The following is a 14635-nucleotide window of genomic DNA, read 5'->3' on the forward strand; positions in this document are numbered from 1 at the left end:
AAGTCACTCGGATCCTGAGACCAGCTGCTGCCGACGCAATTGTAATCCCATTTCAGCAAAAGAAAGAGAGTAGAAGTGAGGGAGGTAGGGTGCAGAGGGAGAGTCATCGTCTGTAAATTTCACTTCAGCACCGCCCACAATTGCTGCAATAGACTTAACAATGATTGCAATTGCCTTTTGTTATAGTTGTTAACAGAGCTTGAGCGGCATGACCATGCATGTCTGTGTCTCTGCCGTTGCCTCTTGCACAGCTGCCATACTTTTATCATCCTGCTGCAGTTACTGGCTCCGCGCCCTGTGCCAAACCCTACTTCAGATCCTGCCCTTGCTGCAGTCTGCTCACGTCCTTGCCTCAACTCGAGCTGTTCCCACATAATCCCTGCCACCTGCTGCTGCAACAAATACAGTTCCTGCCTTTGTTTCCTTTCCTCGATGCAGTTCCTGCCGCCACTCCTGTCCCTGAGCCAGTCTTAGTCTCAGTTTTTGCTCTTGAGCTAGTCAATGGCCTTACGCCAGCCTCCTGCTCTTGCCTTTGAGCTACTTTCTATCTCTCTCCCGCCTCCCGTCTCCTGCTGCTCGCCACCTGGCCAACCACAGAGAGACGAGTGAGCCGCAATTAAAATGCCACAGCAACTGATGGGGCCACTTGCAACAGTAAACTTTGGTTTAATAAGCCAATAGCTTCGACACTCAATGGGCGGAAGGATACGCTTATATACCATATCTAGTATATCTAGTATATATAGAGTATTTGGTATACGTCGTGTATGTTGGGGATAATCTCTTTTCACTAAACTTAAGTATATTTAGACTATGTTAGATAGTATAACATATGTATAACAGTGTATATATATCCGTAAAATTCGTTATATACCCGTTTGATCTAAAGTTTTTACTTACATCCCTAGACTACTGCATAATAGTTAAAGAATAAATTTTTATTAAGGTTCGTTACAACTATTCCACATTAATCCAAAGTTGTTATACACATTTTTAGACTATTGTATAACAGTTACAAAACCATATTTTGGTTAGGTGTATATATTCATTAAGTTGAAATATACTCATATATCAATATGTACAAATCAATTAAAACTCTTCAAACTTGAATCGAAAGTTTTCCCTTATATTGTTAGACAATTGTATAACAGTTTTAAAAACAGCTACATAGAATTACTTTCTGATCAATATTGAAGGGAAATACTTTAAAAAAGTTTGTGGAAAACTTAGCAAGAATTGAGATTGAGTTTGGTAAAGTGTGCTGCACTTACAGATACCCTGTACAAAGATTGCTTAGACTAGCTCAAGAATTGTTGAGACTATGCGAACTGATAAACATTTTAAGAATTTTATATATATTTATGTATTATTAGATTATTATTATTCAATTAAAATGGCTGCAAGATACCCTATTTGCTAGAATGCAATTGAGCTCTAAAAATGTGGAATAACTGTAAGTGTTATACGTGCAGATACACTTAAGTATATAGTATAACATGAACGGCAGCTGTAACTCTCTGTTTAGTCTGTTTCGATTGCAGAGCTGATGCCTAGATGTGATTACAGGGTATCTCATTGCTGTCAGCCAACATAGCAATTAGCCTAGGTGTCGGCCATGAAAGATATATACGTTTATATATGTATTTGCGAAAGTCTTGCCAGATAATTGCTGGAAATACGCACAGAGAGAGAGAGAGAGAGAGAGAGAGAGAGAGAGAGGCAGAGAAAGAGAGAGGGAGTGAACGATAGAGGGTGAGCGGAACAGGGAAAGTTTTCGAACTTAGTTTTTGACAGAGCAGGATTTTCTGACAAGACGTGTGCATGTGTGTGTGAGTGTGCGTGTGAGTGTGTGGCAAGCTGTTGGCTTTGCCACAGTTGAAATGGCAGACCCGAAATTGCTGCCATGCTAAATAATGTAGTGCAATTCAATTAAAATGCAAATACCACAAAAGGTGGGGCTGGTGGGGCTGGCCGGGCTGTTCGGGGCAGCAGCTGGAGCTGCGTCACTTGAGCCATAAATGGCGCAAAGTTTTAACCACTTGATTGAGCTGCAAATTTGATGTGGCATGCGGCCGCATGTTGGCCCCATATAAAGAAGCTGCTGCTGCTGCTGCTGCCGCTGACATGCGTGGCAAAGTTGGCAATAAAATGCTCTCTCTCTGTGTGTGTGTGTGTGCGTGTGTGTGTGGCAGCAACTATGATCTAATTAAGGTTCGCGTTTACCGCAACATGTAGCAGACGGCATGTAGCATCGAGCTTGTAGCATGTCGACTTGAGCTTATGCCATGTTATGCGCCTTCGTCTGCTGTTGCTAAAAGCAATGCGCACAGCTGCTGCCCACGTGCCTAGGGCGCTCACACAGCACAATTATGCACACACACACACAAACACGTACAGAGAGAGAGGGCAAGACAGTCATAAAAGAGCAGCAGCAGTTGCTGTTGCCGGAAACGGAAACGCTCATGAAGCTGGGCTCGGGGCTTGACGCTCTTGGTCGTCTGCCTAATTCAAATTTGAATAACTCGCAATGTGCGCCGCTAAGTAGGCTATGAATTTTGGCCACTGCTGGCGCGGCTGCTGCTGCTACTCCTGCTACTCCTGCTGCTGCTGCTCATCTTGTTGTTTTCGTTGTTGTCCATTTTGCGGCTGTGCTGCACGCGCCTTCTTGTTAATGCCCTATGTGCCACGCACACTTTCGCCAAAAAGTAAAGGTTTATTTTAAGCCAATTTGGCAGCAGAAAGATTATTTCTACGAGTGCTTAGTCGAGCAACTGATAGACGGCTAGACACTACCTAGCTAGGTCACTGCTACGGTTGTATGAAGTAATGGTCATATTTGAATATATATGCAGTACTAGAAATCGTAATATGTTGTAAGTAGTAGTAGAAATAGCAGTAGAAATAATAAAAAGTAGTTGAAGTAGAAGTAGTAGATTGTAGTAGTGGTAGGTAGTTGTAAAAGTAGTAGTAGGTAGTTGTAAAAGTAGTAGTAGGTAGTTGTAGAAGTAGTAGTAGGTAGTTGTAAAAGTAGTAGTAGGTAGTTGTAGAAGTAGTAGTAGGTAGTTGGAGAAGTAGAAGTAGTAGTTGGTAGTTGGAGAAGTAGAAGGAGTAGTCTGTAGTTGTAGAAATAGTAGTATTATGAGGTGAAGTAGTCGTAGGTAGTTGTAGAAATAGTAGTATGTAGTAGTAGAAGTAGTAGTAGGTAGTTGTAAAAGTAGTAGTAGGTAGTTGTAGAAGTAGTAGTATGTAGTTGTAGAAGTAGTAGTAGGTAGTAGTAGAAGAAGTAGTAGGCAGTTGTAGAAGTAGTAGTAGGTAGTAGTAGAAGAAGTAGTAGTAGTCGTATTATGAAGTTGAGGTAACAGTAGGTAGTTGTAGAAATATTAGTATTATGAAGTAGAAGTAGTAGTAGGTAGTTGTGGAAGTAGTAGTATGTAGTTGTAGAAGTAGTAGTAGGTAGTTGTAGAAATAGTAGTATTATGAAGTTGAAGTAGTAGTATTATGAAGTTGAAGTAGTAGTAGGTAGTTGTAGAAGTTCTAGTGTGTAGTTGTAGAAATAGTAGTATTACAAACATGAGTACTCTCATCTCATATCAGATATAACGTATATACATATATTCGCTCTCCATCATACCTTTGCTCTTTTCCCATTACAGGGTATTTTATGAACCGCTCGATGCTCAGCTCGCTAGCCGAGTTGTGTAACCGATTCCGGTCAGATTTCTGCGTCACGTTGCATAAAAGGATGGAGCGGGGGCGAAGGGATAGGCGGGTGCACAAGACTCTCCTCACCCTCTGCTTCAGCCCCCAACCCCGTTATCTCTCTTTTTTTTTTTTTTTTGATTATGCCACACAAATTATTTGTTCCGTTACGTTTTTTTGCTATTTTTTGTTTTTCTGTTTTTTTTTTTTTTTTTTTAAGACCAGTTAAGCCACAGGCAAAGGCGTTGCCGTCATGACCATTTTAGGCAAATTGGATTTACGTAGCACTCGCTGCACATACGAGAGCATGTCTATCTCTGCTCTCCACTCCCTCTCTCTGTTTGACTGTGCTTTATATAATGTAAAGCGCCACGCCCCCCTGCCGCCATAGCCGCCTCGCTTAGCTGTCAGAAACATAAATTTTCGTTTGATTTTCTTTAGGATTTCATTGAGCTGCCCGAGGCAGTGGCTAAGAGATTGCAGCTGCAGTTTACCTTGCTGGGGGGAGAGTGAAAGCGGGGCGGGGCAGAGCACGGAAAGACAGTTAAACAGAGAGGGATGGATTGAGAGAATCTTAAAGTCGTTTGTATTTCGCTTTGGCTGTAATTCGATATGATCCATTTTCAATATGTGACAAAAATCAAACTCGTTGAACTCGAGGGCAATCGAACGATGGGGGAGGAGCAGGAGCAGGAGCAGGAGCAGGAGGAGGATGTGTGAAAAAGGCGGTATTTCATCATCTATAGCCATCTCGTTGATGGCTTGAGTATGCCGGCCTACAAATCTCTGGGCTGGTGGTATTTCGTTTGCCATTTGTTTGGCTGTCTATCAGCTTTGACACTTTTACGCCACGATTCCCGCCTCCTCCACTTGTCTCGGCAGACGACAGAGCATTAAACCAATTGGCCATTACACCATGCTCCGTTGCCCCGAGACCCGGGACCCGAGAGCCGAGAGCCGAGACCGAGGCAGCTCGGCCAGGACTGGGCTTAAGGGTCGTCTATCAATCATATGTCAGTGGCAAAAAGAAAGAAAAATATAAAAAAAAAATAAGAATAACAAAAAAAAAAAAGAAAATACATAAATAAATAACTGTGATGGGCCGATGACGATGACAATGTGCGCCGCTTGCGCTCACCAAAAAGTTATCGAGCTCTCTAATGGGCGTGCGGCCCCTATCGATGGCCCGGTCGCAATTTGCATTTGACGTCAGTTCTTAATGCGTTTTGGCGGTTATCCATGCTAAAATCACAGCAGCAAAAAAAAAAAAAAAAAAAAAACAAGCCACAAATTGAATCTCTAAAGTGCGTGCCCCAAAGCAACGTACATGTGTGTGTGTGTGCGTGTGTGTGTGTGAGGGTGTGTTTGTATGCGTGGGTGCATATAATGTTCAGCAAAAACAATTTTTATGCAAAGCCTGGGAATTATATTTAGCTCAACTCTGAGCTGCTATTGATACTCTAACATTTTACACCACACAGCCGAGAGAAGCAATCAAAAGTGTGATAAGCTCTGTGGGCGTGAGTAGCCTTTACTTTTGCTCCTTTCCAAAATTTATTACTATTGTGAGCCGCAGCAGAGAGTAGCAATCCATTCCATATGTGATAAGTTCTATGTGAACTCAACTGGAACAAATCTCGACTATTACTCTTTGAAACTTCTTAGTTGGCTTCTCGCTTTAGCTATACATTTCCGTGCAGAGAGATGTAACCGACAGACTGATAAGTTGTACGTGAGCGAAAGAACTTTACTTTTACTTATACTTTCTTAACTTCTTCGTTGGCTTCTCGCTTTAGTTATTCATATATGAACAAGCAACCAAGGGAGAAGCACTCCACAGAGCGATACGTTCTTTGTAAACTCAGACTGAACAAAACTTGACTTTTGATTTCTTAGCATCCCATAGCTTTTCGCTTGAGCTTTTGATATCTCTTTTTATCTTCCATTCTGTTTAACTTATCTACTCTTTTGTTTGTATTACCCATTTCTCACTGCTCTTGTTTATCTTTGCGCTTTTTCATCTCTCATTGCATCGTTTGCTTCTCACTTTTTCCGTGCTTCTTTCCGTTTCTGATCTTTTGCTAAGTCTTATACTTGCACTACCTAAAACTTATTGTATTGCTTCTCTTTTAGCAAATCGTAGCAGGCTTTGCACTTTTTCTTACAGCACTTCGATCACATTGCCATCGATATCCCATTGCTTCAACTGTCATTGATTTCAGGCCCAGGCATATGCCGCTCGACTAAACAGAGCTCAGTTTCATTTTAGGTCTCGTTTCGTACGCACACAAAATTTATTTATTTTTTTTCTTTTATTTATTTCAATTTCTTTTTTTTTGTGAAATTGTGAAAAATATATAAATATGTATTCTACCATATAGTACCTATATATATTAGGAGTTCTGATGGCTCAGGTGAGTTGCGTCGCGCAGTGCCTTGCCAGCAAATCTAAATACCGCCCCTATTCAAGGACCATTTTGGAGCTCGAACACATTGAATACCTTTAAGCTGTAAATCAGTATTTTACCAAAGATAAACCGGCATCGATGTACCTATGACAAGTTACTACACACAGCACACACATTTGGTTCGTTCGTAATGGTTGACAATGGTTAATAATCCCAACACCGTCCTTGACTAGATTGAAAATGAGAGGGGTCTATCGCGCCACTTAACACTTTATCGCTGTGTAAGTATGACAAGTCTAATATGCTCTCCCCAAGTCAGGCAGCGAACTAATGGCAGTCAGTGTTGCAGAATATTTTGCCACTGTTGAGCATGTTTAATGGTTTCTGGATTCCCAGTCAACGTTGAATCCAATGCAGAAGAAATCCCAAAAAAATTAAAAAAAGATCTGAAAAGAAGCTTCTTCTCTGGTATACCAAGCAAGAGGAGAACAGAGTTGGACAGAGCTTCAAAAAAAAACAATACCTGACTTATCTATTTAATGAGTGGCACTTGGAGTGCGACTCGAACTCATTGTTGAATTGAATGCAGGAGAAATGTAAAAAAAAGTAACATCAGATCAGACAATAAAACTCTCTGCTGTGCAGAGCATGAGAAGATGAGTGTTGGACAACGCTTGCAAAAAAAAAAAATAAAATAACATTTGCTGTTTTATTATTAATTATTTAGTGTGAAAGACATTTCGAGTGCGACTCGCACATGTCTATTTCCCCCATTGTGTTGGCCAAATATTTTGACGTGTGCGCCGCGTCAATTTGCTCGCATTACGTATACGCCGCATGCGGTCGCAATGCTAACTGCAAATCAATCGGCAAATGGCCATCAATTGTTAATTTGTGTGTGAAATGCGAACTGCAGCTGGGGGCACGTGAATCGTGCGCCTACAAATGACATGTGAATGGCAACAGACGCACTGCACGCGAGCCACGTAACGCAGGAGTCGCCCCCTACCAGCCCGATAGCCCTATGGGGCTCAACTGCATCAGAGCAGCTCTCTGTGTCGATTTCCTGAATTTCGTTTATTTTTCTTCTATTTATTTTTACATTGTCATTGTCAAAAGTCTGTCAAACTTGATTTTTGGCTCATGGCGTACTGTGTACGATTTTAGCTCTAGGACTTTCGTCTCTCTTTTGGCTATGTAATTGATTTCCTAATTGAAATCATTCTTCATATTCGTTTCGCTCAGGTATTGGCATCGCTTTGGGCTAGCGTTTTCAATTGAAATTCAATTGGAGCTGGAATTCAGTTATTAAAAGTATATTACAATTGAAGCTGAAGCTTGATGTTGGTAACGAGTTTTGGTGAATGGCTCGACTTCGTAATATACATATACGTATGTATATTTATATAACCATATTTTTATTCTCATAATTGCCTAATTATGATATGCATATGCAATCAAAGCTTGAATGTTTATCTGAGCTGAGTCCATTTGGCTCTTTCCGTCAGGTTTGAAAGCGTCAATCTCTGGACCTACAGTAGCTACACACTTGAGAGTTTTTGTGCATTTACCTATATGCCATGCGCTGGTCGAGTTTGTTTCAAACAATCGATAACTGTTGATATCGATTAGAGGACTTATGAAAACTCAGTTAGCAAGATAAATCTGTCTATTTCTAAATCCTTGGAGCTGGATTTATGTATATTTTATACTATTTATTTAGAGCTTGGTTAGAATTGAATATGTTTGCCTGTGCGTAACGGCTCGCTCTTCTACTACTACTGAATCTCAGTCAAAGCAAAGCTAATTGATGGCTCTATACAATTAATATAAGGTATGTATGGAGGAGAGCACCTTCCATTTTCGCTTGCGGTTTGGCTCGCACATGTGAGTGGCACCTCACCTGAGCCGGTTCCATGCAGATGACTGCAGATCGAAACGGTAGCTGCATTGTTTCTCTAATTATTGATTATGTTGCGGCTCCGAGCAGGAGTTGTGCTCGAGTTTTGAGCTGGTTCGATGCACAGGCCGAGCCTTTTGTGGCGCATAATGTGACAGACGGGAGAGAGAGGCAATCATGCAGACATTCTCTATTTCCGGCGTCCTTCAAAGCATTTTCCGCTTGCACAACAGCTGGACTGCATGTGGCATCCACTGGCTGTGGTTATGACTGTGGCAGTTGCCGCTGCTGCTGCTGCTGCTGCTGCGGCAATGACGCATTGTTGGCTGGGTTTATTTGTCCGTTAGATGGCCGCAACAACGCGACGACGCGGCGCTGCTTTTATAAGCAGTTGAGGCAAAAGAAACAAAGGATGACCAACAAGGATATGAACGACAACAGCAATAGCTGCCACACGGGCACATGCCACATGCCACATGCCACATGCCACACCCCCTATCCAGCATGCACCAGCGGCTTCGCTCTGGCTCGCTAACGCTCTTTGGGGAAATGGTCAATGGCCAAACAATGAGCGCAATGTGCATGCAACACGCTGTTGCAGCAGCAGCAGCAGCAGCAGCAGCTGTTGCAGGTGCAGCTCAGCTCAGCTCGCCTTGCTTACGCTAATTTTATTTTATGATGCAAGCCAAGCAGACCAAGCACAGGTCAAATGGACAAAGCTATTTTCAGTTGCAGAGTCGACTTTCCCAGGGCAGTGGATGGCACGTAATACGAATGAATAAAAAGTTATAAGAACTAACTTAAGTGTGCCAATTCCACTTGTTTCCGCTCAAAAAACTTTGAGTCTGAGCACAGCTTAGACACGCCCTTCATATACAACAGTTTCTACCAATTTCTTTCTTTTCGGAGAAAAGAATGTGTGCCAATTCCATTCGTTTCATCAACAAATGTAAAAGAAGATATAGTCATGTAATTATTTGCAGCGAAAAGCTCGTCTAAAAATTTATTGGCTTAAGCTAAGTGCAACTGAAAGTGTTCCAATTCCAATTGTTTCTGAATAAAAAGTATATTTAGCTTCTGCTTCTGCTATGCAGTTGGTGAAATGAGAACATATTTCTGTCAATAAGGTATTTATGAATTTTGTATTATTTTTTTGTATAAATATTAGACAATGCTGTGTGCCAATTCCATTTGTTTCTGTAACGAAATCAATCTAAGTTTGTCAGCATAACTATTTAATAGATTGCTTCACTGAAAATATGCGTTTGCACAATTCGTTTTCAATATGAAAGAATATGTTCCAATTCCATTTGTTTTTGGACATAGCGATTTGGCTCTTAGCTTCTCTGCGAGATTGTGAACTTTTGTGTTAGTGTAAGGTTATGTTTACAGTACAAAAACGTTTCAGTTCCAATTGTTCCCATGACTACTTATTGGCTAAAAATTGGAAAATATTTCAAAAATTCTAGATCACGTAATTTAGGGTTTCATTTTGAAAAACTGTTTCAATTTCATTTTTTTAATCGCATTATTTAGTGATTATTTTTTAGATTTAGCTGTTAGCTGTTCCTGTTCCATTTGTTTCCATACTACATTATATGGTGCTACTGCTGTGCACTTGCCGAATGGCAATGTTGAGCCATCTAAAAAAATCTTGAATAATTGTTATTTTGTTATTTTGATTTTTGGCTTTTGCTTTCGGGTTCGGCTTTGGCTTCTTTTTTTTTTTTGGAGTCAGCTGTATCGCATCGAGGCCATCAATTTTGTTCATTGCATGAGAATTAAGTGCCACAATCCTCGTCATTGTCATTGTGTCAATTGTGCGAGGGGAGGGGCGGGGCAGGGAAAGCGGGACCAGAGCTCGGCGACAAGTCAAGGAACACATTTGACTTTTTTTTTATCTTTGCTTTCTATTTGAATTTGTTGCGCATCGTTTCGTATTTCGGGTTTGTTTTTTGTTTTTTATTTTTTGTTGCTGTCTGTGGATGGGGGCGTAATTTTTAACGCGTTTCTTTTATTTATTTTGTTGTTGTTTCTGCTGTCTTTTTTTCCGGTTTGATGTTGCTCGGCTCTCGCCGGCCCTGGGCTAAATCTATGTCCGCCTTTTGGTTTATTTGTTCGCGCCGATGCTCGTTGAGCCTAAATGGAGGACACTTGAGGCATCATTAACGATGTCAATGCCGACAATAAGGTCAGCAAATAAACATTCTAAACATTAGCATGAAAATGCAAAGTGCTCACGGTCACGGTCTGGTCAAGTGGACGAAGAAAGTTGACTTTCCATTCCGCTGCTGCTGCTGCTGCTGCTGCTTATTTGCATTTGATGCTCGATTGCTAATTGTCCGTGTGAGCGGGGCTTAGCCCAAAATGGATATTGGATTGAAGCAGCAATCGCCCGCCTGCTCCTGCTCCTGCTCCTGCTCTTCGCACTCTTATCCGTTTTACCATTCGCTTCAGCTTACACTGGCAACGCATTGGCATTGCCTGGGTTTCCCACTCATCCCAGTCACACGCTATGGAATTTGGCGTTTCCGGCTCCCCCTGGACTCCCAGTGGCGCCAACTGCGGCTGGCTTGTTATCAATGCTGTATGCTCAGCCTCACAGAGGACAAAGCGACGAAGTCAAGTGAAACAACAATGGGCAATCGAATTGATGGAACGCCCAGAAATCAAACACCAGTGGGGAAATCCATCAGCAGGATAGAAATTCAAAACTGCGCACTTGTAATACCTTTTCTATTTCATTCAAAGCAGTTTGAGACGTGTGGAATTGAGATTTGCATGCAGGGAACACACGGAATGAAAATGCTTAAGTAAACATTTAACAAGCAATCCAAAATATTGTATTAGAGCTGATTGAGAATCATGGAATATTGAAATGTTAATGAAATTCATCAATGTGGAATGAGTGGAATTGACATTAATTTTTGTCTAAGTAAACTTTACTCTACATCAAGAATGTAAATGGACTTGAAATATTTATAAGCACTACAAAAGTATTCGCATGGCGAACGAAAACATGTGGAATTGGAATTTTTGTTAGCAACTCCAAGGCACTCGAGTTGGAGTGCCGAAATCAATATGGGGGCTTTTATGCAGAAGTCAAATTAATTGAACTTTCACTTTGGAACATGTGGAATTGGGATATCAGTAAATGATTTCTAAGTGCTTAATGAGTTGGCCGGCAAATTGGGATTTGAAGAAGTTAGACGTAGCAATCTGAAACATATGGAAGTAGAATTATTTACTAAAGTTTCACTTTCAAATTTTTGCCCATTTGTGCACTAAGCAACACTAACAAGTGCTCAATGGCAAGAGGGAACGTTGGAAATAGAATCTGAACCTGAATAAATACGTGGAATTTAATTATTTAATTGCGTGCACAATAGCAGTATGGAACATGCGGAATTGAAAGTTGAGCAACATGTCGAGTTCGGCTCTAAAATGGTGGGGAACATATAGAAATGGGCCGACTTATCCGGAACACATGGCATTGAGATGTATCCATACTCAGCTGCTTGGAGGTGGAACAGATGGAATTGGAATGGCCAAGAGCCCAAATATTCCCACATGAAAACGCATAAGACTAAATAATTCAGAAACGATGGGTCGATTACATTTGCCAAGCAACAACTGGAACGAGCTGTCAGCCCTATCTATGGACAGCTATGGGACTATTTGAATTATATCAAAGGTAAACTGAGCTGAAATTCCGTTGTTGTTGCGACAGAGCGATAGATGGAATACGAAATATACTTCAAAGGGAATAAATTCGCTCGCCGTTTGCCACTTGAAAATGGTTTTGCATACCGATGTGACAAATAAAAAGCAGAAGAAGTATGTGTGGAGGGGGGAGAGGGATGCGAGAGAGAGAGAGAAAAAAACGAATGCAAACTGAAGAAGAAGAATAGGGAGAAGCAGAAACCCTTCAAAAGTCGATGACAAAGTTGTGATAACCTTTTAGAAATAGGGCAGCTCAACGACGGCTCCAAATACAAAAGGAAGGCGAAAGCCAAGGCGAAAGCGAAAGCGAAAGCGAGAGTGAAAGCGAATGCGTAAAGAGGCGAAACGAAAAGCGTTTTTCAATTTCCAATTCGGCAACGTGACCGAGTTTTCCACGTGCAATTCGACTGAGTTTCGATTTAAGTGTGAGTGTGTGTGTGTGTGTGTGTGTGTGTCTGTCTCTGTCTGTGTGTGGTTGAGCACATTGAGCTGATCGCATTAGCAGCATTTGGCGGCGTTGCATTTGATTTCCATTCACTTCACTGTGCACTTTCAGAATTTTCTACTCGTTTCTCCTTTCGTTGTTCACTTTATGCTGGTTTCACTGTAGTCTCGAGCGCCGCGCTCACTGTAAGAAGTAACACCAAGCGATACAGCAGACGCTTTGATGATTACAATTTACAGCGGTCGCAACGCTCATTTCTGTTTATTTTCTTTTCATTTTTTTTTTTTTTTTTTTTGCCTTTGCCTTTGCTGTTTCACTGTACAGTGAGGCCTGTCAGTTGCATACCATTTGGCCTCACAATCATTTGTGATTAACAACTTGAAAGCGAATTGTTGCGATTGAAATCTGAGCAGCGGGAAGCTAAACACTGAGCATAAACATTTCTCGCACCAAATTTCGTTTATTATTCATTTAGAAAACTCGGCTAAAAATACACAAAGATTAAAGCTGGGAAATCAAATACACGAGAGAGATTTACCGACCGAAAGTAGAAAAGTAAAAAAAGAAATCAAGTAGATGCTGCAAAAGAGGAAAAATAATGTGGAAAAAGAAACAGAAAGCTAAAATGCTGCTGTGGGGAGTGACTGACTGCGTAATACGTGTTCACAATTCAACATTTTTTTTCGATTTGTTGCTACGCCCCTATAGAGAACTTGTAAGCCGTAGTCCTTATATCCATTTACAATGTTAATGCTTAATGTTTCCAGGTACACATAGTCCTAGTACTTCATGAGAGAAGGGTTACGAATGTTCCAGATAGCAGATCTCTAGCTTTATGTTCAACTAAAGGCAGACAGAAGGACACACTAAAGAACTATCAGAACAGACTCTAAAATATCGGCCAACAATACGTGCATTGGCCAGAGCCAATATACTCTTAAAACTTCATGAGCGAGCATAAAAATTAAAACTTCAAGCGGACTTAAAACTTGGCCAGGACTAGCGTAAACGGCTGCAGCTACAGCTCGAGAGACAGTGCGATAAGGCAGAACGAGAAAAGGGGGAAACTTGGAACAAGAGAGGTTATTAAAAGGGGGTGTATGCGACGTCTGTGCGTGTGTGTGTGTGCGACAGTACGAGCTGGACAGTAAGCGGGTTTTTCGCTGAGGTCCGGCATGCATTTGCATAAATGTCAACTAATTTTGTTTTCAGCGCTGTTTGCGTTTAATCAGAATGATGATAATGCTGGCGAGCAGCTTAACACGCACACACACAGGCATACATATATATACACAGTGAGAGAGTTTGCTGTTCGGGGTCAGTTCAAAGTTAGCAGACGATGCGGCATAATTCGAGGTGTGTTGGCAAAAAATTAACAACAAACTTTGAAGGGCAATTAAAGCGGGCAGAGGTGAGGCTTAAGATCAACAGAAACAAACAGAATCACCCACACACACATACACACACATACACACACACATACAGAGGCAGGCAGCCACACATAAAATGAAATTTGTTCAACTTTTTCGATTCAAGCTTTTTATGGGTCATAAAAATGCTGTTAAAAAAGGGTCAGACATCAAGTTCAGTTAATGCTAGACAGTTTCATTAATGTGGACATCGATAATTATCGATTTATAGTTGATTTTAATAGCCTCAAGCTGTTGTAGCTTCTCCCTTGTCATGGAAAATAATCGACTCTAGACCATAAGCTATTTGCAAGTCGATGTAAGATTTTCTGCATTTCATCTAAGCTTAAATAATTATCGAATTTTAAGTGGAGCCACATAATATAGAATTTATTGTGCATTCATATTGAAGACAATTTATATAGACGCTAGACTAACGAACAAATATCTCTAAATACCTTTAGTTTCTCATTTAGCATAATCGATAAATATCGATAGCATGAAATTTCACATGTATTGACTTATGGTCTACACAAGAAACAAGCTTAAGGCATTTATGCGCCAATTCTAATATCAAATATTCAGTCAGTAAACCTAGTCTCCAATTGCCCTCAGCTAATACCACCTTAATGACACCAATCGATAATTATCAGTGCTAGTTTATCAAATGAGGCTAAGCAACAGCCTTTTTATGGATTCCTGTGCTTGAAACTGAAATCAATTGCAATTCAATTTCGATTATAATCATAATATATACAATATTTTTGGTATGCGTTATATTTATCGTATACCCAGTGTCTGCGCGCCTTTGTGGAGCTCAGTGAAAATTCGGAGACGTCTTTGTTCAGACATTTTTACTATTAGATTAAAAAGGGACTTCAGTCAAAGCAGTGCGAACGTGAGCCTAACGCGCCCAACATTCTCTAAAGCTCAAAATGCAGAAGAACAACAACAAACAACAAACAACCCGCAGCAACAGCCAAAGTACTTATTAAGAAACAACAAAATCTTGAAAGTGAAATACTTTGAAAAAATTGTGCAAAGTAAACAA

The 14635-nt window shown here is 40.8% G+C and overlaps 1 protein-coding gene and 1 long non-coding RNA gene across 7 annotated transcripts in view; one reads left to right on the top strand and one right to left on the bottom strand.

Moving 5' to 3' along the window:
• rsh (Rap GTPase activating protein radish) overlaps positions 1-14635 on the bottom strand; it is a 155979-nt gene that overhangs the window by 11676 nt on the left and 129668 nt on the right. The window lies entirely within an intron of this gene.
• LOC149090531 (uncharacterized) lies at positions 5933-6770 on the top strand. The gene is made up of 3 exons (XR_016197453.1): positions 5933-6113; positions 6170-6388; positions 6457-6770. It is a non-coding gene; the product is annotated as an uncharacterized LOC149090531 (long non-coding RNA).

The sequence above is a fragment of the Drosophila navojoa genome, chromosome X, assembly GCF_054131105.1.
Source record: "Drosophila navojoa isolate 15081-1374.11 chromosome X, UAZ_NAV_1.0, whole genome shotgun sequence".
Classification (NCBI taxonomy): Eukaryota; Metazoa; Arthropoda; class Insecta; order Diptera; family Drosophilidae; genus Drosophila; species Drosophila navojoa.